At 49.0% G+C, this 22,500-nt stretch overlaps 1 protein-coding gene across 11 annotated transcripts in view; it reads right to left on the bottom strand.

Moving 5' to 3' along the window:
• Mef2 (myocyte enhancer factor 2) overlaps positions 1–22,500 on the bottom strand; it is a 1,047,678-nt gene that overhangs the window by 123,417 nt on the left and 901,761 nt on the right. For 2 of the 11 annotated variants that reach the window (XM_071663616.1, XM_071663625.1), the window contains exon 1: positions 8,120–9,027. The exons of 7 other annotated variants lie outside the window; for them this stretch is intronic. The gene's annotated coding sequence lies outside the window, so the exon portion shown is untranslated. Of the gene's footprint in view, positions 1–8,119; positions 9,029–16,512; positions 16,566–22,500 lie in introns of those variants that run through there. 2 more of the 11 variants (XM_071663615.1, XM_071663622.1) reach the window with 2 other exon arrangements.

Below are 22,500 nucleotides of genomic sequence, written 5' to 3'. Positions count from 1 at the left end.
AAGACATGTTGTCAGTGCTACAATTACGGCTAGGCTATGGTACGGCTGGGCTATGGTACAGCTAGGCTATGGTACAGCTGGGCTATGGTACTGCTAGGCTATGGTACGGCTAGGCTATGGTACAGCTAGGCTATGGTACAGCTGGGCTATGGTACAGCTGGGCTATGGTACAGCTAGGCTATGGTACTGCTGGGCTATGGTACAGCTAGGCTATGGTACGGCTAGGCTATGGTACGGCTAGGCTATGGTACTGCTGGGCTATGGTACAGCTAGGCTATGGTACGGCTAGGCTATGGTACGGCTAGGCTATGGTACAGCTAGGCTATGGTACGGCTGGGATTATGGTACAGCTAGGCTATGGTACAGCTAGGCTATGGCACAGCTAGGCTATGGTACAGCTGGGCTATGGTACAGCTAGGCTATGGTACAGCTAGGCTATGGTACAGCTAGGCTATGGTGCAGCTAGGCTATGGTACAGCTAGGCTATGGTGCAGCTAGGCTATGGTACAGCTAGGCTATGGTACAGCTAGGCTATGGTACAGCTAGGCTATGGAACCAGTTCCCTTAGGTGTGGCTAGTGATATGGACACACACACACACACACCTTCAAGCCACAGGTATAAACAGTTGTGGTCCGCGAAACACCACTTTATGGTTACCGGTTCGATGCCTGACCATTTCAGGGAAAGTCGCACCGTGTACGGGTTCGATGCCTGACCATTTTGAGGGGGAAAGTCGCACGGTGTATTTCCGCATCACACACACACACACACACAGTCGAGTCCAACTGTGTGTCTTCACTTGTTGTGACAACCATCATGGCGACACCTCGTGTTACGCTCGTCACTGGGTCACTAGGGTTGTGGAAAGGGGGTGTGTGTACTAGAATGAACACCACCCCCTTCCCTCCCCTTTTTTTTTTTTGTAACTTCTGTAACACCTTTGCGCTGCAGCACTCAGCAGGGCGCGTGGGTCTGCATGGCAAGCTGGGAGCAACGCGCGAACACCATCACCTCACTCTCCATCTATACAGACCCCTACACCATTATCATTATCATCCCCCTCCATACCCCTTCCTTCCTTTCTTCCTTCCTAAAGTAATTTGACCTCTAATAACATCTACCAACACAATATCAATCATTCCCAGTTCCCATCTATACTACCCCCCCTCCCCAATACCCCCCCCCACAGCCTTGTCCTCCTCCCCCCTATACACACACACACACACATCGTGGGTCTACTAGAAAACGTCCAAACAAGGCCGTCCAAGATCATTCTCGGCTGCCCGTCGCTCGCATGGCACTTCATCCAATAGACGCAGCGCTCTCTCTCTCTCTCTCTCTCTCTCTCTCTCTCTCTCTCTCTCTCTCTCTCCATCACGTGTGGGTCCTCCTCCTACGGTACGGGGTTCGAACCCGTGGCACCGTCCGCGCCTCCTGCAGGCGCGCCGCCAGGTAACCCTCGTTTCCCCGCCCCCCGGGGGCTGTTCACCGCAAGGCCACGGCCCAACCGTTGTATGAACATCTTAAGTAACATATAATGTGTGTAAATACTTGGTGCTTGTTTGGACAGCCTCTCCTCCTGATATATGTCGTCTTTTAATATCTTCTTTGCATTACCAGCCTATTCAATAAATCTGTTATCATAATTATTATCATCATTATGATTGTGATCATCATTGATATAATAATGATTATCATCATTACTATTATTATTATTATTATTTTCATTTGTATTGTTATCATTATTATCATTATTATTATTATTATTATTATTATTATTATTATTGTTATTATCATTATTATTACTATTATTATCATTATCATCATTATCATTTTCTTTCTTTCATAATATTCGCCATTTCCCGCGTTCGCGAGGTAGCGTTAAGAACAGAGGACTGGGCCTTTGAGGGAATATCCTCACATGACCCCCTTCTCTGTTCCTTCTTTTGGAAAATCTAAAAAATACGAGAGGGGAAGAGTTCCAGCAGCCCCCCCGCTCCCTTCCCTTTTAGTCGCCTTCTACGACACGCAGGGAATACGTGGGAAGTGTTCTTTCTCCCCTATCCCCAGGGATAATAATTATTATTATCATTATCATTATTATTATAATTATCATTATTATTATTATCATTATTATTATTATTATTATTATTATTATTATTATTATTATCATCACTATCATCATCATTAAACTAGAAGGGAATGTGGGCAAGCATGACCCACCCCGGACTTCCTTCCCTACGAGACCCGCGACGCCAGACTCTCGGGCGTCCGGCTACTGACGCAGAGGCAGGTCCCAGGGGGTGGCGAGGTCGTGGTCAAAGCAGGTGGTGTCCACACGCCCCCGGGTGAGGGAGGGAGGGAAGGAAGGAGGGCACCACGAAGCAAGGCTCCGCAAGGGGAGGTGGGATGGGTGAGGAGGAGGAGAAGGAGGAGGAGGAAGAGGAGGAAGAGGAAGAAGGAGGAGGAAGAAGAGGAGGAGGGAGGGAGGGAGTCACTGTTGACACGACTCTCCCTTTTAAGTTGCGATGCTTTTGTCGGCGTCGTAAGGTCGCGTGGACAACGGACCGACCTGCCCCTCTCTCCTGGTGAGGGTTCGAACCCCCAGGCGTCAACTGCGTACACCAACGTTACGCCCTAACCCTGTACGCACATATACGCGACATTCTTAATTGCTTATAGACTGAAATCACATGCAGGGAACCTGGTTGGGGAACCCTGGCTATTTAAGTTTATATATCCGTCTTGAAGATGTACATGAGCGATGACTGACCCCCATTTTGAACTGCGTTGTTTCCCCCCCCCCTGGAATATAAACACGTGAGGGGGGGGGGGGATTCCACACGACCTGGCAGCGGGACTATCACGTGACCGTGGGTGGGGTCGTTAGGGAGGTAGTTATCCCTCGTTAGGGACGCCCTCACTCGTGTGTGAGAGAGAGAACGGGGTGTAGATGATATCAGACGCTCTGCGCTCCAAAAAGCAAGGTTGATAACTTAGCGAGAGCGAACTGCCTCGTAGATAATGCGGGTACATGAGACGACATAGGGTGTCTAGGGGGGTGGGAAAGAGATTGGACGGTCAGACGAAGGAACACGGGGCAATGATTAGAATCTATGGTCGCGGGGTGGGGGATGTCTCATGTCTCTATCAAGGCAGTTCCACGCCCTCACGTTCTCCCATGAGCCCAGGGGAGGGAGTTGATGGCACATCCCCCCCACAGTGGCTGAGCCACGGTGTTGGACACCTTGTAAGCCACCAGAGGCCTGCCAATACTGGCCAGTGTGAGACATTAGGAAAAGTCTACCCTAAAAGTGAATTGAGCGATGCTCCACGTTATGACACCCCCCCAACACAAAACCTTCCTCCCTCCACAGAGAGGCCATGCTACACACACACACACACACACACACACACACACACTGCAGGGTTGGGGGGGGTGGGGGGGGGGGTGTCAGCAGTGGCGGGGCGCTACCCACTAGCTGTGAGGTCTGACACAGCAGGGAAGGGGGCACACGGCACGGCGCACCCCGTGGGAGGTGATGGGGGAAGAGCAGGGCTTGGCGGAGGGAAGGGAATGGGGGAGAGGTACATGGTGGGTGGTGGTGGTGATGGTGGATTACCATCACCCATCACGCCCTTCTTCTTCTTCCACCCATCACCCCTTTTTCCTCTCCCTCAGTAAGTCTGTGTTGGGGGTACATGTCAAACCCTACCAGACCCACACGTCATATGTACACAGTAACAATATGTAAGTTCGGGGGATAAGACAGTGAACAGTGTGCGGTGGACGGGAGAGGGGAAGAGGAGGGAGGTCACTGTCGCTATACCCCTCTTCCCTCCTATCCCAGCCCTTACACTGCAGCTTGGGCAGTGACAGTCCGTGCCCCTCCACCATCATCATCCCCTCCACCAGGGTAAATGGTATGGGGTAGTGTCGTGGTACTGCCTTAGGCCTACAGTTTCTTGGGGGGGAAGAGGAAGGGGAAAGAATGCCAAAAGGGGAGAGGTGATGGGGGAGGAGGAGGAGAGGGGAGATGGTTAGGCCATCGTAACCCAACATACTCCCTTCTATCCCCCACTTCCCCCACACCAGCACCATCTCCTTCCCCTTCCCCCATCCAACTCAATGGCTACCCATTCCCCAACCACCACCTCAGACATGGCCACCCATCCCCCTAACCATCACCACCACCTCAGACTTGGCCACCCGTCCCCCACCACCTCAGACTTGGCCACCCATCCCCCACCACCTCAGACTTGGCCACCCATCCCCCACCACCAACCCAGACATGGCCACCCATCTTCTTACACCCACACACCGACCATCTGCTGGCATATTTAAACACACACACACAAACACAAATATATATATATATATATATATATATATATATATATATATATATATATATATATATATATATATATATATATATATATATATATATATATATATATATATATATATATATATATATATATATATATATATATATATATATATATATAAACGTCCTGTTTTGCATACATCGACTCTCAGCTGCCACTTATAAAACATCAAAGCCAGTTTCTTCTCAACTCCCTCAGTCAACTCCATTCCTCTGACCGCTTCATGTACACTGGATCACATCATTTCTATATACTCAACTTTCCAATTCCTTTTCCATCCCGCTGACGCCCCTCACCCTCCTGAATGTTCCTTCTCACTACACACCCTTTCTATCTCCCTAAGGGTTCTCCTCCCTCCACCCCTTGACGCGTGTAACTATGCATAGTCTTAATGAGCCGCTCCTCGCTCATCCTCTCCGTGTGTCCAAACCATTTCAGCAATCCCATGTGAGACTTACGCATCTCTCTCTCTCTCTCTCTCTCTCTCTCTCTCTCTCTCTCTCTCTCTCACTGTCATCCTCTACGCAATCAACACCCTTCACACACACACACACACACACACATATATATATATATATATATATATATATATATATATATATATATATATATATATATATATATATATATATATATATATATTATCCCTGGGGATAGGGGATTAAGAATACTTCCCACGTATTCCCTGCGTGTCGTAGAAGGCGACTAAAAGGGGAGGGAGCGGGAGGCTGGAAATCCTCCCCTCTCGTTTTTTTTTTTTTTAATTTTCCAAAAGAAGGAACAGAGGGGGGCCAGGTGAGGATATTCCACAAAGGCCCAGTCCTCTGTTCTTAAACGCTACCTCGGTAATGCGGGAAGTGGCGAATAGTTTAAAAGAAAGAATATATATATATATCCGAGCACTTAAAAAGGAAGTCCAATTAACACTCTTCCCTCTAAAGCGACCAGGGCAGTCCTACCTGGTGAAGTTTATTATACAAACTTCATATAAACTCCACTATATAAACTTCATTAGCGATGGCTACCGTACGTTGCCTCATTCCCCTCCCCACTATCCTCACCTGTCTTCCCCACCCCATCCCCTCCAACGTCCTCCCATCCCTGTATCAGGGGAACTAAACATCCACAGATACCTATCCCCCTTCTTCAGCTCGCATTCGCCTCCGTCTGCGTCCCCGGCAGGAGGAGAGGCCTCCCCCATCCCCAGCAGTGTTGTGGCCCACCTGGGGACTCAGTCACCTACCTGGTACCTGGCGTAGCCTTGTCCAGGGGGCTACAAGTCAGCCCTGGTACCACAGCTAGCCCAGGTACCACAGCTAGCCCTGGTACCACAGCTAGCCCTGGTACCACAGCTAGCCCTGGTCCACGACACCCACCACAGTCGAACCTGCGCCAGTAAGAGCGTCACTGGCATTGTGGTGCCACGTACCATAGCTAGCCAGTCCCCCTGGCACTGTGGTGCCACGGACCAGCTAGCCAGTCCCCCTGGCACTGTGGTGCCACGTACCAGCTAGCCAGTCCCCCTGACACTGTGGTGCCACGTACCAGCTAGCCAGTCCCCCTGGCACTGTGGTGCCACGTACCAGCTAGCGTCCCCCTGGCACTGTGGTGCCACAGACCACAGTTAGCCAGTCCCCCTGGCACTGTGGTGCCACGTACCAGCTAGCCAGTCCCCCTGGCACTGTGGTGCCACAGACCACAGTTAGCCAGTCCCCCTGGCACTGTGGTGCCACGAACCAGCTAGCCAGTCCCCCTGGCACTGTGGTGCCACTTACCAGCTAGCCAGTCCCCCTGGCACTGTGGTGCCACAGACCACAGTTAGCCAGTCCCCCTGGCATTGTGGTGCCACAGACCACAGCTAGCCAGTCCCCCTGGCACTGTGGTGCCACAGACCACAGCTAGCCAGTCCCCCTGGCATTGTGGCGCCACGTACCACAGCGCCAGTCCCCTGGCATTGTGGTGCCACGTACCAGCTAGCCAGTCCCCCTGGCACCGTGGTGCCACGTACCAGCTAGCCAGTCCCCCTGGCACTGTGGTGCCACAGACCACAGTTAGCCAGTCCCCCTGGCACTGTTGTGCCACAGACCACAGCTAGCCAGTCCCCCTGGCACTGTGGTGCCACAGACCACAGCTAGCCAATCCCCCTGGCACTGTGGTGCCACGTACCAGCTAGCCAGTCCCCCTGGCACTGTGGTGCCACGTACCACAGCTAGCCAGTCCCCTGGCACTGTGGTGCCACGTACCATAGCTAGCCAGCCCCCTGCACTGTGGTGCCACAGACCACAGCTAGCCAGTCCCCCTGGCACTGTGGTGCAACGTACCACAGCGCTAGTCCCCCTGGCATTGTGGTGCCACAGACCACAGCTAGCCAGTCCCCCTGGCACTGTGGTGCCACGTACCACAGCTAGCCAGCCCCCTGCACTGTGGTGCCACGTACCACAGCTAGCCAGTCCCCCTGGCATTGTGGTGCCACAGACCACAGTTAGCCAGTCCCCCTGGCATTGTGGTGCCACAGACCACAGCTAGCCAGTCCCCCTGGCACTGTGGTGCCACAGACCACAGCTAGCCAGTCCCCTGCACTGTGGTGCCACAGGCCACAGTTAGCCAGTCCCCTGGCACTGTGGTGCCACGTACCAGCTAGCCAGTCCCCCTGGCACTGTGGTGCCACAGACCACAGCTAGCCAGTCCCCCTGGCACTGTGGTGCCACAGACCACAGCTAGCCAGTCCTCCTGGCACTGTGGTGCCACGTACCATAGCTAGCCAGTCCCCCTGGCATTGTGGTGCCACAGACCACAGCTAGCCAGTCCCCCTGGCACTGTGGTGCAACGTACCACAGCGCTAGTCCCCCTGGCACTGTGGTGCCACGTACCACAGCGCCAGTCCCCCTGGCATTGTGGTGCCACAGACCACAGCCAACCAGTCCCCTGGCACTGTGGTGCCACGTACCACAGCTAGCCAGTCCCCTGGCATTGTGGTGCCACGGACCACAGCTAGCCAGTCCCCTTGCACTGTGGTGCCACAGACCACCACAGCTAGCCAGTCCCCCTGGCACTGTGGTGCCACAGACCACCACAGCTGGACCCTAGACCAATCACAGCGAAAGATCCCCCCCCCCCCCGACGAAGACGCTCACACCCCCCCCCCACACCCCACTCCCCCCGGCGGGGACGGTCCGGTAACACAGCCCATCTCCCTACGCATCAATCACACGGGGAGGGGAGGGGAGGGAGGGAAGAAAATTCCCCAACCCACCGTTACCCCTTCCCTTTCCCCTTTCCCTTCCCCTCGTTAAGAAACACCAACCCCCCCTTTTCCCCTTTCCCCTCTCCCCACAGCAACACACTACTCACTGTACACACTCCCAATCACTGCTCTTTGTCACTGGAGGAGGGAGGGGAAGGGAGGGGAAGGAAGGGGAAGGAGACGAGGGGGTTAGAAAGAGTCACTGATTTCCCCTCCTTACCCCCCTCACCTTTCCCCCCACCCAAGAACAGATGTACGTCACTGGCGCTAATGGCACACATGAAGAATATATATATATATATATATATATATATATATATATATATATATATATATATATATATATGACTTAAGTATCACTGGAGCTAATGGCACATATGAAGAATATATATATATATATATATATATATATATATATATATATATATATATATATATATATATATATATATATATAACTTAAGTATAAGTTAGTACTTACTTAACAATGGCGAATGACGGAGTGTAGAATAGAGTTTGAGGCAGAGGTCGATGTGTTGCTCAGAGAAATGTTCTTCTTAAGTACACACACGTAATGTATATATATATATATATATATGTATGTATATATATCTCTCTCTCTTCACAGGGATATATATATATAAAATTTATATATACATATAAGTAGATATATACATATATAAATTCACAACCTTTCCAGCGGTGGGTGACGGGTCTGTCTTCTCAAGTCTTGAGGTATCTTGCGAGACAGAGAGATACTGAGAGACAGATGTATATATATATATATATAGTGTATATATATATATGTATATAGGGAGAGACAGAGTGCTCGGTGGTCTCTTCTTTGGCTTCAGGGCGACTTGGAGAACAGCTGTCTCTCTCGAGATCAACCAGCGAGTTTTGAGATGTCTCTCTGTCTCTCTTTCTCTCACACACTCACTCTCTCTCTCTGTCTCTCTCTTTCTCTCTGGTTTTCTGTCTTTTTTCCTTCTTCTTCTCTTTATTTAAATAAATAAATAAATATAATACTAATTTAATGAGATACGCGTTGCAGGACTAGAGTGCGTGAGTGTGTATGTATATATATATATATACATACACATGTAGGTATATACATGGATGTATATAGATAGATTGCTTGAGTTGGGGGGGAATATGATGATGGGGGAGGAGTAGAAGTAATAGAGGAGGGGAGGGCGCGGGGCGCGCGCACCACTTCTTCTTCTTCGTACGAGAGAGAGCCAGCGGGATGAGAAGCGGTGGTCGGTACGGGCTGGCTGGCTGGCAGCGGCGGTGTATGTGTGTGTGTGTGTTGGCAGCGACCCCCGTTGGCACTGGGGCAACGCGACTGCTCCCGGCGACGCGCTCTCACTGACTGACTGAGAGGCGCGCCACACACACACACACACACACACACACACGGGGCCGCCCCAGACACCCGGAGGGAGTGGAGGGAGGGAGCTCCCTCCCTCCACTCCCTGCCTTACCTACCTTACCCACCCTACCCTAGCCTAACCCTACCCCCCCCCTGCTGAGTCACTCGCTACCTACCAACTCCTCCTCCTCCACCTCCACCTCCTCCACCCAGCCATCCAGCCCATGCCATGCCCTCCTCCTCCTCCCTCCCTCACTCACTCCTGCCCGCCTTCCCTGCCCCTCCCGCCCTCCCCGACCCCAACCATACCCTCCACAGATGCCCTCTCTCTCTCTCTCTCTCTCTCTCTCCCCTTCACCCACCCCTTCCCCTCCATGCCACTTTCCCAAGGCGGTGGAGGGAGGCTTAGGGGAGGGCACGACGGAGGAGGAGGAGGAGGAGGAGGAGGAGGAGGTGTGGGGAAGGAAGCAGGAGGAGGAGGAGGAGGAGGAGGAGGAGGAGGAGGTGTAGAGAAGGAAGCAGGAGGAGGAGCAGGTAAGGGGGCAGGAAGCAGAAGCAGGAGGAGGAGGAGGAGGTAAGGGGGCAGGAAGTAGGAGGAGGAAGAGGAGGTGAGGGGCAGGAAGCAGGAGGAGGAGGAGGTGAGGGGCAGGAAGCAGGAGGAGGAGGAGGAGGAGGTGAGGGGCAAGAAGCAGGAGGAGGAAGAGGAGGAGGAGGAGGAGGAGGAGGAGGAGGAGGAGGTGAGGGGCAGGAAGCAGGGTAAGGCTACCCCACGTGACGCTACACCACATGACTACACCCACCACCCACACCTCCACCCTACCTACACCCACCACCCACCACCTACACCCACCTACCACACCCAACCACTCCACACCTACCACCACCCTACCTACTTACCCCACCACCCACCCACCTCACCCACCTCACCTACCACCACCACCACACCTCACCCTACCTCACCACCCCAACCTCACCTACCTACACAACCACCACAGCCACCTCCACCCAACCCTCACCTACTACCCACCACCTCACACTCCCACACCTACCTACCACACCACCACACCTAACCACACCTCCACCCTACCTACACACCACCACCCACCTACCTCACACCCACCTACACCCAACTCACCCACACACCTCCAAGACCCTAACCTACACCCACCACCACCACACCTCCACCCTACAATTACCCCATACACCCTCACCACCCACAAACCTCCACCCACTACCACACCCACCACCCACACCTCCACCCTACCTCACCATCACCACCACACCCACTCCACCCTACCTACACCCACCACCCACACCCTACCACCCTACCTGCACCCACCACCCACACCTCCACCCTACCTACACCCACCACCCACACCTCCACCCTACCTACACCCACCACCCACACCTCCACCCTACCTGCACCCACCACCCACACCTCCACCCTACCTACACCCACCCACCCACACCTCCACCCTACCTACACCCACCACCCTCCACCCTACCTGCACCCACCACCCACACCTCCACCCTACCTGCACCCACCACCCACACCTCCACCCTACACATCAGGAACGGATGAGCGAGGTCGGCCAAGCGGGGTGGTGACGACTTCCCGACATCACACCGACTTCGACACCTCTCCCGTGCACCAGGTGAGGGAGAGAGAGAGAGAGAGAGAGAGAGAGAGAGAGAGAGAGAGAGAGAGAGAGAGAGAGAGGAAGGAAGAGTTTTTTCCAGGAATCTCATGAGGGGAAGGAGAGGGAGGGGAAGGGGAGGGGAGGGGGAGGGGAAGGGGGGGGGAGGGGAGGGGGGGAGGGGAGGGGGGGTGATCGATCACGGGCAAGAGGTGTTGACCAACCGAACCCTCCCTCCCTCCCTCCTCCTTCCCTCCCTCCCTCCCTCCTCCTTCCCTCCCTCCGAACCCTCCCTCCCTCCCTCCTCCTTCCCTCCCTCCCTCCCTCCTCCTTCCCTCCCTCCTTCCCTCCTCAGGTCACAATCAAATTCTTGAACCCAACTCCGCCGGCGGGAGATCAGAGGGGAAGGGGAGGGAGAGGGAGGGGGGAGAGGGAGGGAAGGAAGGGGAAGCAGCGTCAACATCCTCTCCCCTTCCCTCCCTCCCTCACCCTAGCAGCGGTACTGCCCGCCGTTCGTTTCCCCTCTCCCCTCCTCCTTCTCCCCCTCCCCTCTAATCAAGGTCACGGGTCACCAGGTCAAGTGACCATCACCATCACGATGACCCCCCCCCCTAACCACCCCTCTTATCCCCCCCCACCCCTCCCCGCCCCGCCCCCAAATCCCCCCCACCTCCCCCCGACCCCTACAATATCCATCACACGACCATTGGGGGAGGGGGGAAGCGGGACGGGGCGGGGCGGGGCGGGGCGGGGCGAGGCGAGGCGGGGCGGGACGGGCCGAGGCGGGGCGGGGCGGCCAGGGTTCGCATCCCGGTAATGAATGGGGTTCCTGACGGGGCAAGGTGATCATGGGGGGGGGAGGGGGGTCAAAGTCCTCTTCCTCCTGGCGTATATATATATATATATATATATATATATATATATATATATATATATATATATATATATATATATTTTTTTTTTTTTTTTTTAATTTTCCAAAAGAAGGAACAGAGAAGGGGGCCAGGTGAGGATATTCCCTCAGAGGCCCAGTCCTCTGTTCTTAACGCTACCTCGCTATCGCGGGAAATGGCGAATAGTGTGAAAGAAAGAAAGATATATATATATATATATATATATATATATATATATATAATCTACGAGGTGTTACCGGGCTCCGCCCGCTCTCACGTCAGCCGACGAGAGAGAGAGAGAGAGAGAGAGAGAGAGAGAGAGAGAGAGAGATAATTACCCGATCATAGTGTGGACCTAATACTTGACGAGAAATCAAATGGACAGGAAAGCACAGAAGAAAAAAAAAAAATTAGAAGGCTTTCCCCCTGGATCTTGGCTGGAATTCCACTGGGAAGGGGAAGGGAAGGGGGAGGGGGAGGGGGAGGAGATCACCACCCACCCCCTTCCCCTCTCCTCCTCTCCCCTCCCCACACACACACCATCGCCTTCCTCAACATTCCAATTCGACCGGTACTGTGTCAAGGGCTCCAAACCCCCTTCCCCCCTTTCCCCCTTTCCCCTTCACCACCCCTCCCTCCCTCCCTCCCTCCCTCCACCACCTGGCCAGCCATGCCGGTCTGCAGTATATCAGGGGAGGGAGGGAGGGAAGGAGGGAGGGAGGGAAGGAGGCAGGGAGGGAGGGAAGGAGGGAGGGAGGGAGGGAATATTACAGGTCGCCACAGATCACACAAACACGTAACGAAGTTAGGTGGGCCCTATATACACGGTGGGCCTGGAGTGTAGGTGGGTAGTGTACAGGGTGGGCCTGGAGTGTAGGTGGGTAGTGTACAGGGTGGGCCTGGAGTGTAGGTGGGTAGTGTACAGGGTGGGCCTGGAGTGTAGGTGGGTAGTGTACAGGGTGGGCCTGGAGTGTAGGTGGGCAGTGTACAGCGTGGGCCTGGAGTGTAGGTGGGTAGTGTACAGGGTGGGCCTGGAGTGTAGGTGGGCAGTGTACAGGGTGGGCCTGGAGTGTAGGTGGGTAGTGTACAGGGTGGGCCTGGAGTGTAGGTGGGCCCTATATACACGGTGGGCCTGGAGTGTAGGTGGGTAGTGTACAGGGTGGGCCTGGAGTGTAGGTGGGTAGTGTACAGGGTGGGCCTGGAGTGTAGGTGGGTAGTGTACAGGGTGGGCCTGGAGTGTAGGTGGGTAGTGTACAGGGTGGGCCTGGAGTGTAGGTGGGCAGTGTACAGCGTGGGCCTGGAGTGTAGGTGGGTAGTGTACAGGGTGGGCCTGGAGTGTAGGTGGGCAGTGTACAGGGTGGGCCTGGAGTGTAGGTGGGCAGTGTACAGGGTGGGCCTGGAGTGTAGGTGGGCAGTGTACAGGGTGGGCCTGGAGTGTAGGTGGGTAGTGTACAGGGTGGGCCTGGAGTGTAGGTGGGCAGTGTACAGGGTGGGCCTGGAGTGTAGGTGGGCAGTGTACAGGGTGGGCCTGGAGTGTAGGTGGGCAGTGTACAGGGTGGGCCTGGAGTGTAGGTGGGTAGTGTACAGGGTGGGCCTGGAGTGTAGGTGGGCAGTGTACAGGGTGGGCCTGGAGTGTAGGTGGGTAGTGTACAGGGTGGGCCTGGAGTGTAGGTGGGCAGTGTACAGGGTAGGCCTGGAGTGTAGGTGGGCAGTGTACAGGGTGGGCCTGGAGTGTAGGTGGGTAGTGTACAGGGTGGGCCTGGAGTGTAGGTGGGCAGTGTACAGCGTGGGCCTGGAGAGTAGGTGGGTAGTGTACAGGGTGGGCCTGGAGTGTAGGTGGGCAGTGTACAAGGGTGGGCCTGGAGTGTAGGTGGGCAGTGTACAGGGTGGGCCTGGAGTGTAGGTGGGTAGTGTACAGGGTGGGCCTGGAGTGTAGGTGGGTAGTGTACAGGGTGGGCCTGGAGTGTAGGTGGGTAGTGTACAGGGTGGGCCTGGAGTGTAGGTGGGCAGTGTACAGCGTGGGCCTGGAGTGTAGGTGGGTAGTGTACAGGGTGGGCCTGGAGTGTAGGTGGGCAGTGTACAGGGCGGGCCTGGAGTGTAGGTGGGCAGTGTACAGGGTGGGCCTGGAGTGTAGGTGGGCAGTGTACAGGGTGGGCCTGGAGTGTAGGTGGGTAGTGTACAGGGTGGGCCTGGAGTGTAGGTGGGCAGTGTACAGGGTGGGCCTGGAGTGTAGGTGGGCAGTGTACAGGGTGGGCCTGGAGTGTAGGTGGGCAGTGTACAGGGTGGGCCTGGAGTGTAGGTGGGTAGTGTACAGGGTGGGCCTGGAGTGTAGGTGGGCAGTGTACAGGGTGGGCCTGGAGTGTAGGTGGGTAGTGTACAGGGTGGGCCTGGAGTGTAGGTGGGCAGTGTACAGGGTGGGCCTGGAGTGTAGGTGGGCAGTGTACAGGGTGGGCCTGGAGTGTAGGTGGGCAGTGTACAGGGTGGGCCTGGAGTGTAGGTGGGCAGCGTACAGGGTGGGCCTGGAGTGTAGGTGGGTAGTGTACAGGGTGGGCCTGGAGTGTAGGTGGGTAGTGTACAGGGTGGGCCTGGAGTGTAGGTGGGTAGTGTACAGGGTGGGCCTGGAGTGTAGGTGGGCAGTGTACAGGGTGGGCCTCGAGTGTAGGTGGGCAGTGGACAGGGTGGGCCTGGAGTGTAGGTGGGTAGTGTACATGGCCAGTCCAAGCTATTCCCCCCCCCTCCCCACCGGGACGAATTCCGATATTGCCGATGTTTTGACGACCGATAACACTATATACATCCGGGAACCATAAAAAAAAAAAAGGCGTCCTGTCTTGGCCTTTTTCTTTAAAAGGCCTTCGACCTTTAAAGGCCTTTGAAACTAAAGGTGCCTTCATCATCTGGGGTTGCCAGGTTGCCTATATTTTGAGGGACTGTACTGTCTACAAGTGTGACCTAAAAGGCTTTCGAAAAGGGACACTTAAAAGTCCCTTAAAACCATCCCTTCAAAGCCACACGCATGACAGCTTAAAGAAAAGACAAGAAAGAAAAAAAAAATAATAAGCCTTTTTCTCCAGATTTTGAAATACCTACTTCCAAAATTTGGGAAGAGGGGGGGAGGGGGAAAGGGGAAAGGAAGGGGGAAGGGGGAGAAGGGGAAAGGAAGGGGGAAGGGGGAGAAGGGGAAAGGAAGGAGGAAGGAAGGAGAAGGGGAAAGAAAGGGGGAAGGAAGAGGGAAGGGGGGAAAAGGGAAAGCAAGGGGGAAGGGGAAAGGAAGGGAGAAAGGGGAAAGAAAGGGGGGAGAAGGGGGAGAGGGGCAAATGTATATATAAAAAAAAAACACACTACCATTATCCAATACTAAATTCCACACTTCCCATCCCCGACATCTATTTGCGCTACAACGACACCTCCCTCAGTAGCAGGGTACGGTGGCCGCCTTGCCGCCCCCCACGCGCCTTCCAGCCCAGCCGATACCTCACCCCCCCTTCCCCTCACATTCACAACATTCACAAACGCCCTAAATAAAATGATAAGGGATCAACCCACAACTCATTCTCGGAAGACAGGAGAATCCCTAGCTACTGCTTCGTCGTCCATTCTCTTCGTAATACATAAATATATATTTTCTCACATTCATATATATCTATTATTTATATATCTATCTTTTTTTTTCATTAAAAATGTCTCAAAGGAATTCATACGTTGGCTTCCGCGTCGCGATGTCTTATAATAATATAAATTTTCTGTACTTCATTCTTACATGTCATCTTCTATATACACTACTATGTAAATCAAATGTATATACTTTGTAATGTATATACTTTGTAAATCAAATGTATATACTTTGCAATGTATAGACTTTGTAAATCAAATGTATATACTTTGTAATGTATAGACTTTGTAAATCAAATGTATATACTTGTAATGTATATACTTTGTAAATCAAATGTATATACTTGTAATGTATATACTTTGTAAATCAAATGTATATACTTTGTAATGTATATACTTTGTAAATCAAATGTATATACTTGTAATGTATATACCTTGTAAATCAAATGTATATACTTTGTAATGTATATAATTTGTCAATCAAATGTAGACCTACATATATTTTGTTCGAAATTGAGAAAAAAGAAATATTAGTTTAAAAGAAAAACAAAAAAAAAAAAGATACAAGTAATACTGTCATTTTTGGACGTCTGTAAATGCACTGTAAACAAACTTACATCACATTCGCATTTACAGCCAGTAAAATAACTACAGTAAGATATATATATATATATATATATATATATATATATATATATATATATATATATATATATATATATATATATATATATATATATATTATCCCTGGGGATAGAGGAGAAAGAATACTTCCCACGTATTCCCTGCGTGTCGTAGAAGGCGACTAAAAGGGGAGGGAGCGGGGGGCTGGAAATCCTCCCCTCTCATTATCTTTTTTAATTTTCCAAAAGAAGGAACAGAGAAGGGGGCCAGGTGAGGATATTCCCTCAAAGGCCCAGTCCTCTGTTCTTAACGCTACCTCGCTATCGCGGGAAATGGCGAATAGTATGAATATATATATATATATATATATATATATATATATATATATATATATATATATATATATATATATATATATATATCCCTACATGCGTATCGCCAGATGGCATCGCATGACGCGCCCAGCATATCGCGGTCCCAATCGCGCCGCGACCCGCGATCGCTAACACTCACTTATATACACTCCAGTGGAACGTATTACACAGTGGGGCTTGGGGGCCATCCCTTTACACAGTGGGGCTTGGGGGCCATCCCTTTACACAGTGGGGCTTGGGGGGGGCCATCCCTTTACACAGTGGGGCTTGGGGGCCATCCCTTTACACAGTGGGCCCATCCCTTTACACAGTGGGGCTTGGGGGCCATCCCTTTACACAGTGGGGTTTGTGTACTCTACCTGGCTATGGCCGCTGTGTGACAAGGAGAAGGAAGACGCGGGCATAGACGAACCTGAAATGAAAATATAAGGGATCAAAATACAATCCTGGATGACATTAAACTTAAATAAATAAAATATATACAATATATATATAATTCTTTTCTTTTTAGTAATATGCAATAACTCCATTGTCTGGGACAACATCCCTTTTTAAAACACAGGAAATATATTATTGAACCGAAAGAAAAAAAAAAAATATGCTACATCTTCCACATTGTGATAACCATGTGAACGTTAACTTCTGAAAAAAAATATATATATAATGATAATTATTATCTATCTTATCTATTACACGATTAGACAGTGATTGTAACACTTTTAATATAAACACTGTAGGAAGCACCAGATCAAGCACACACACACACACACACACACACACACACACACACACACACACACACACACACACATATATATATATATATATATATATATATATATATATATATATATATGCAGAAAATCACACAATACATGGCGTACGTATGTACATAAACGCAACGTATGAACGCAATCACAATAGTTACGCCATAAAATAAGGGAATTTAAAAAAAAAAATAAATAAAATCACATAACATGAGCCAATGTTTACGCTGAATCAGCTGTTATGACGACGTAAACATGGCAGCCACTGCCACCATGCGCAATATAGCTAATATACATACAGCGTGTGTATCATTAACAATATATGAAGTGAGGGAAAAATAATATATGAAGTGGGGGAAAATAATATATGAAGTGGGGGAAAAATAATATGTGAAGTGGGGGAAAAATAATATATGAAGTGGGGAAAATAATATAGGAAGTGGGGGAAAATAATATGTGAAGTGGGGGAAAATAATATATGAAGTGGGGAAAATAATATAGGAAGTGGGGGAAAAATAATATGTGAAGTGGGGGAAAAATAATATATGAAGTGGGGGAAAATAATATATGAAGTGGGGGAAAATAATATGTGAAGTGGGGGAAAATAATATATGAAGTGGGGAAAATAATATAGGAAGTGGGGGAAAAATAATATATGAAGTGGGGGAAAATAATATATGAAGTGGGGGAAAAGTAATATATGAAGTGGGGGAAAAATAATATATGAAGTGGGGGAAAATAATATATGAAGTGGGGGAAAATAATATATGAAGTGGGGAAAATAATATATGAAGTGGGAAAAATAATATATGAAGTGAGGGAAAAATAATATATGAAGTGGGGGAAAATAATATATGAAGTGGGGGAAAAATAATATATGAAGCGGGGGAAGGGGAAGTAAGTAGGAAGGCTATAGGTAAATGGTAAGAATAATATACACATGAAAAAAAAATATGTGAAATACATGTATATTATTATGTAATTTTGGCAGGTTTTCTGCGTAAAAAAAATAAAAACATCTAAAACTGATGTAATCTGAAGGTTTAATTTGTCTATTTAATGTTTAAGCGAGTCTTTCTTTTTTTTTTTAAACTAAGTCTCTAGCATCGACCGATTCCTAAGCGGTTTATATAAAAAAAAAAATAGAAACTTTACTTAACAGATTCGCAAAATTATGAGTGGAATAAATATATCATAGTCTGCCCGAATATTACCGTTTTCGTCGATGCTGTAGAAGATGGAACCCCCACATCATTAAATCAGGACTTGGGGGAAAAAAAAAAAAAATGTAATATCCTTTATAAAACACAAAAACTCATGATGTATATCTCCTATTTTACAGTTCTTGGTGGACTTCATGATCACTAATAGCGGAAGGTCACTGAACCAGCATCCATACCAGACGTCAGAACGTACAAAAATATTTCTAAAATGAATTTGTCAAATCGTTCCGAATCTAACCTCGAAATCCTGGCGATACGCCTTCCCACTCGAAGAAAACGAGGAAATACCAAAGACGCCCCTTTAAGGACTTTCTTTCATAAAAAATCTTTTCTTGAACAGAATATATATTATTATAAAAATTATAAAATTTTTAAATATTTATATATAATTAAATATAAATATAACTTTACTAAATACTTAATCGCGGGTTCCCCGCGTCAGCGGGGTAGCGCAAGGATACCACGAAGAAGGCCCAACCACCACACACACACACACACACACCATATTTATAATATATATATAAATTATATATATATATAATAATAAAAAATTTTAATTTAATTATAATAATATAATAAAAAATAAAAATAAATTAATATATAATATTAATTATATATAATAAATATATATATATATATATATATAAATATATAAAATATATAAAATAATAATATATATATAAATATATATAATAATATAAAAATATATATATATAAGAGAAGAGAAAAGAAGAAGAGAGAGAGAGGAGAGAGAAGAAAAGATACCGGGGCTAGTATACACTATAATTTGACGCAACCATTATAAAATTCCCCCCCCCCCCCTCACAAAAAACCACCGTAAACTTAAACCCCCCACCCCTTCCCCCTCTCTCCCCCACCCCCTCCCCCTCTCCCCCCCCACCCCCCCCCCCCTCCCCAAACCCCCACACCCCCCCACCTCCCAAACCCCACATTTTTTTTTTTTTTTTTTTTTTTTTTTTTTTTTTTTTTTTTCCCCCCCCCCCCCCCCCCCCCCCCCCCCCCCCCCCCCCCCCCCCCCCCCCCCCCCCCCCCCCCCCCCCCCCCCCCCCCCCCCCCCCCCCCCCCCCCCCCCCCCCCCCCCCCCCCCCCCCCCCCCCCCCCCCCCCCCCCCCCCCCCCCCCCTCTCTCTGTGTTGGGCGCCATTTCTCACGCCCAGCTGGAGCTGTGTGCACGCTAAGGCACGAATGACGACCGGCGATTGGCTGGTGTGGTCGCCCTAATGAGCCAGGACACCCCCCCCCCCCGGATCTAACACCTGTTTTATCACTTTCTTCCATCTACTGCCCCCCCCCCCCCCCCGCACCCTCCACAACCCACCCCCATTTTCTATTCTCTGTGCTACATAAGCCTCCAATAACCCCATATCCAAATTTTGGCCACAAACTACAACCACAACCTTGTTATATCTACAAGAATTAAAAAAAAAAAAAAATGGTCATTTTATTTTTTTTTTCGTCTTAGATTCAATCAAAAAAAAAAAAATGGGGTCATTTTTTTTTTTTTTCGTCTTAGATTCAAATCCCTATAATTTATTGACTTTATGAAATAAACAAACATTTTTCACCTTTTCTTCCCTTTTATTTCACGATAAGTGGACATTCTCCATTACATAATAATGATAGAAATTGATAGAAATGATCTATATTTTGCAATATCTTACGAAACGCGTCGAATTGAACGAGAATTCCTTCATTTAACGACTATTCCATTGGATTTCGGACTACGGGTTTCGCTTCAGTACGACCAGGTGACGTAGTTTCGTGCGTTTAACGAACAACGTCATTTCTAGACGTACGAAGATGGACTAGATTCATTGACCACTACATCATCAATTTAGACTTAAGAAGGGGAGGGGAAGGGGGGGCTGCTTAATGACCCAATTGGTAGTTTGACGGAGACCTTGTTCAGTCATCAAAATCTCCCCCTCCCCCCCAAAGGCAACCATGTCCATATATATAAACAAGCGTTTAAATATGTATCTCTATACACACACATACACAGGTCACTTTTTTGTCAGAAAAATATATGAGGTTTAAACAGCTGAAATACGAGGGTGAGAAAGCGCTCTCTCTCTCTCTCTCTCTCTCTCTCTCTCTCTCTCTCTCTCTCTCTCTCTCTCTCTCTCTCTCTCTCTCTCAGCCTATATATATATATATATATATATATATATATATATATATATATATATATATATATATGTGTGTGTGTGTTCGCCTAAAAAATAAAGTGAAAGGTGAAAGTTCAAAGGCATCTCCATATCAAGTTAATAATACTAATACTAATACTAATAATAATAATAATAATAATAATAATAATGATGATAATAATAATAATAATAAAATAATAATAATAATAATAATCGCTTACATACCGGATCAAAATGGATCAAAATTCCTTTTTCAAAAATATATATCTGCTCGACGAAGACTTTTGGTTTTAAGTTATATCAAAGCCATTGCTTGCATAAATATACAGTACTTAAGCGGTGTATGACCGACCCAAAAATATACATCTATACATAATACATCTATTGTATCGAAACGATTGTTCCTGTGGCCCGGGACGACGCCGACGACGACGAAGGATGAGACGGACATGGCCCACAGTACGATAATTACAGGTTCTGATCTCTCCTGACAAGTTATAAATACAGACTCCTTACACGCGGACTCCCGTTAATAAATAACCCAAGACGAAATGTCAACAACATATCAACATCTAAAAAAAAAAAAAAAGAAGTTCTTTTAAAAACAGCATCGGAGAGAATAGGATGAATTAATGAGCACACCGGCAACTCGGGCCAACTTCTCGTGGGATTCCAAAGTGTCCAACACGGCCATGATGAGTGAACTTGGCGGCCATCATCGTCAGTCGGCTGAGCGCGCCGCCGCCGCCGGATGTACTGACGTATGGGGTCACGATCGGTCATCGTCAATCTTGGCCTTTACCCTTTTTCTTTTTTCTAACGAGACTTTAATATGATCTGGGAACACCCTACTAAAAAAAAAAGACTTTGGAATCGAATGTGACAACGGGTAATTAAAGCCTCAGCCCTGAACTTATTGTTTTGAAAATTTCTTTTTATTCTTTGCTGATGTGGAAAGTTGTATGTCCGACATTTTGATGACCGACCGCAAATATCTGGACGGACACCGACGTACATAATTGAACGCGTCGTGCGTTGACGTCTCCTCCTAAAAATTTAAAGTATTGTGATAACGGACCTTAAAAAGACGACTCCTTTGACCCTTGAAACACACACGACCTTTGACCCGGTCCTTGACGCTAGGTTCAAGGCCAGACTTTTCCCCTCAAAAACAACAAAAATAACCCTTAACCAACTTCAAGGTCAAGAAGTCATTAAGGCGTTTAAAAACTTCACTTTTAAACGCCTTAAATAACGCTCAAACATCCAGGAAAATAACCCTTAACCAACTTCAAGGTCAAGAAGTCATTAAGGCGTTTAAAAACTTCACTTTTAAACGCCTTAAATAACGATCAAACATCCAGGAAAAGATATCTTTCGAATACCAGCGGGTGGGGTCGACCCAGGTGGTGATGGTGATGTGCTAAGTGGGTGATGGGTTTGTGGGAATGGGTGGTGATGGGTGAAGGGTGAGGACCTAACCCACCCTGCCGCCCACCCCCTCACAGCCGCCCACCCTAACGCCGCCCATTCCCCTACACTGGTAACACAAGCACTCGCTACGATCTCTTCGCTGCTACTATATATATGTATATATATATATATATATATATATATATATATTATCCCTGGGGATAGGGGAGAAAGAATACTTCCCACGTATTCCCTGCGTGTCGTAGAAGGCGACTAAAAGGGGAGGGAGCTGGGACTGGAAATCCTCCCCTCTCATTATTTTTTTTAATTTTCCAAAAGAAGGAACAGAGAAGGGGGCCAGGTGAGGATATTCCCTCAGAGGCCCAGTTCCTCTGTCCTTAACGCTACCTCGCTAACGCGGGAAATGGCAACACAGACTCGTAAGGACTCAGTGTGTTGTTCTCTCTGTTGTTGTCACTGGACTTCCTGTGTGTTGCTTCGTACCGCCGTTGGCCAAGGGTCGTACTAACGCTCCCGACCCTTTCCCTCTCCTCCTCCTCGGAGCCCTCTCGCCGTTGCTAGAGGGGTCGTACTAACTACCCCTCTGCCCCCGCCGTTGCTAGAGGGTCGTACTACCCTCCGGCCGTTGCTAGAGGGTCGTACCCTTACTCCGGCCGTTGCTAGAGGGTCGTACTAACTACCCTCACCCCTCGCCGTTGCTAGAGAGGTCGTACCCTTACCCCGGCCGTTGCTAGAGGGTCGTACTACTACAACGCC

The sequence above is a fragment of the Panulirus ornatus genome, chromosome 7 (genome assembly GCF_036320965.1).
Source record: "Panulirus ornatus isolate Po-2019 chromosome 7, ASM3632096v1, whole genome shotgun sequence".
Taxonomy (NCBI): Eukaryota; Metazoa; Arthropoda; class Malacostraca; order Decapoda; family Palinuridae; genus Panulirus; species Panulirus ornatus.
The sequence above is the reverse complement of the archived record's forward strand: the minus strand, read 5'-3'. Positions and strand labels throughout refer to the sequence as shown.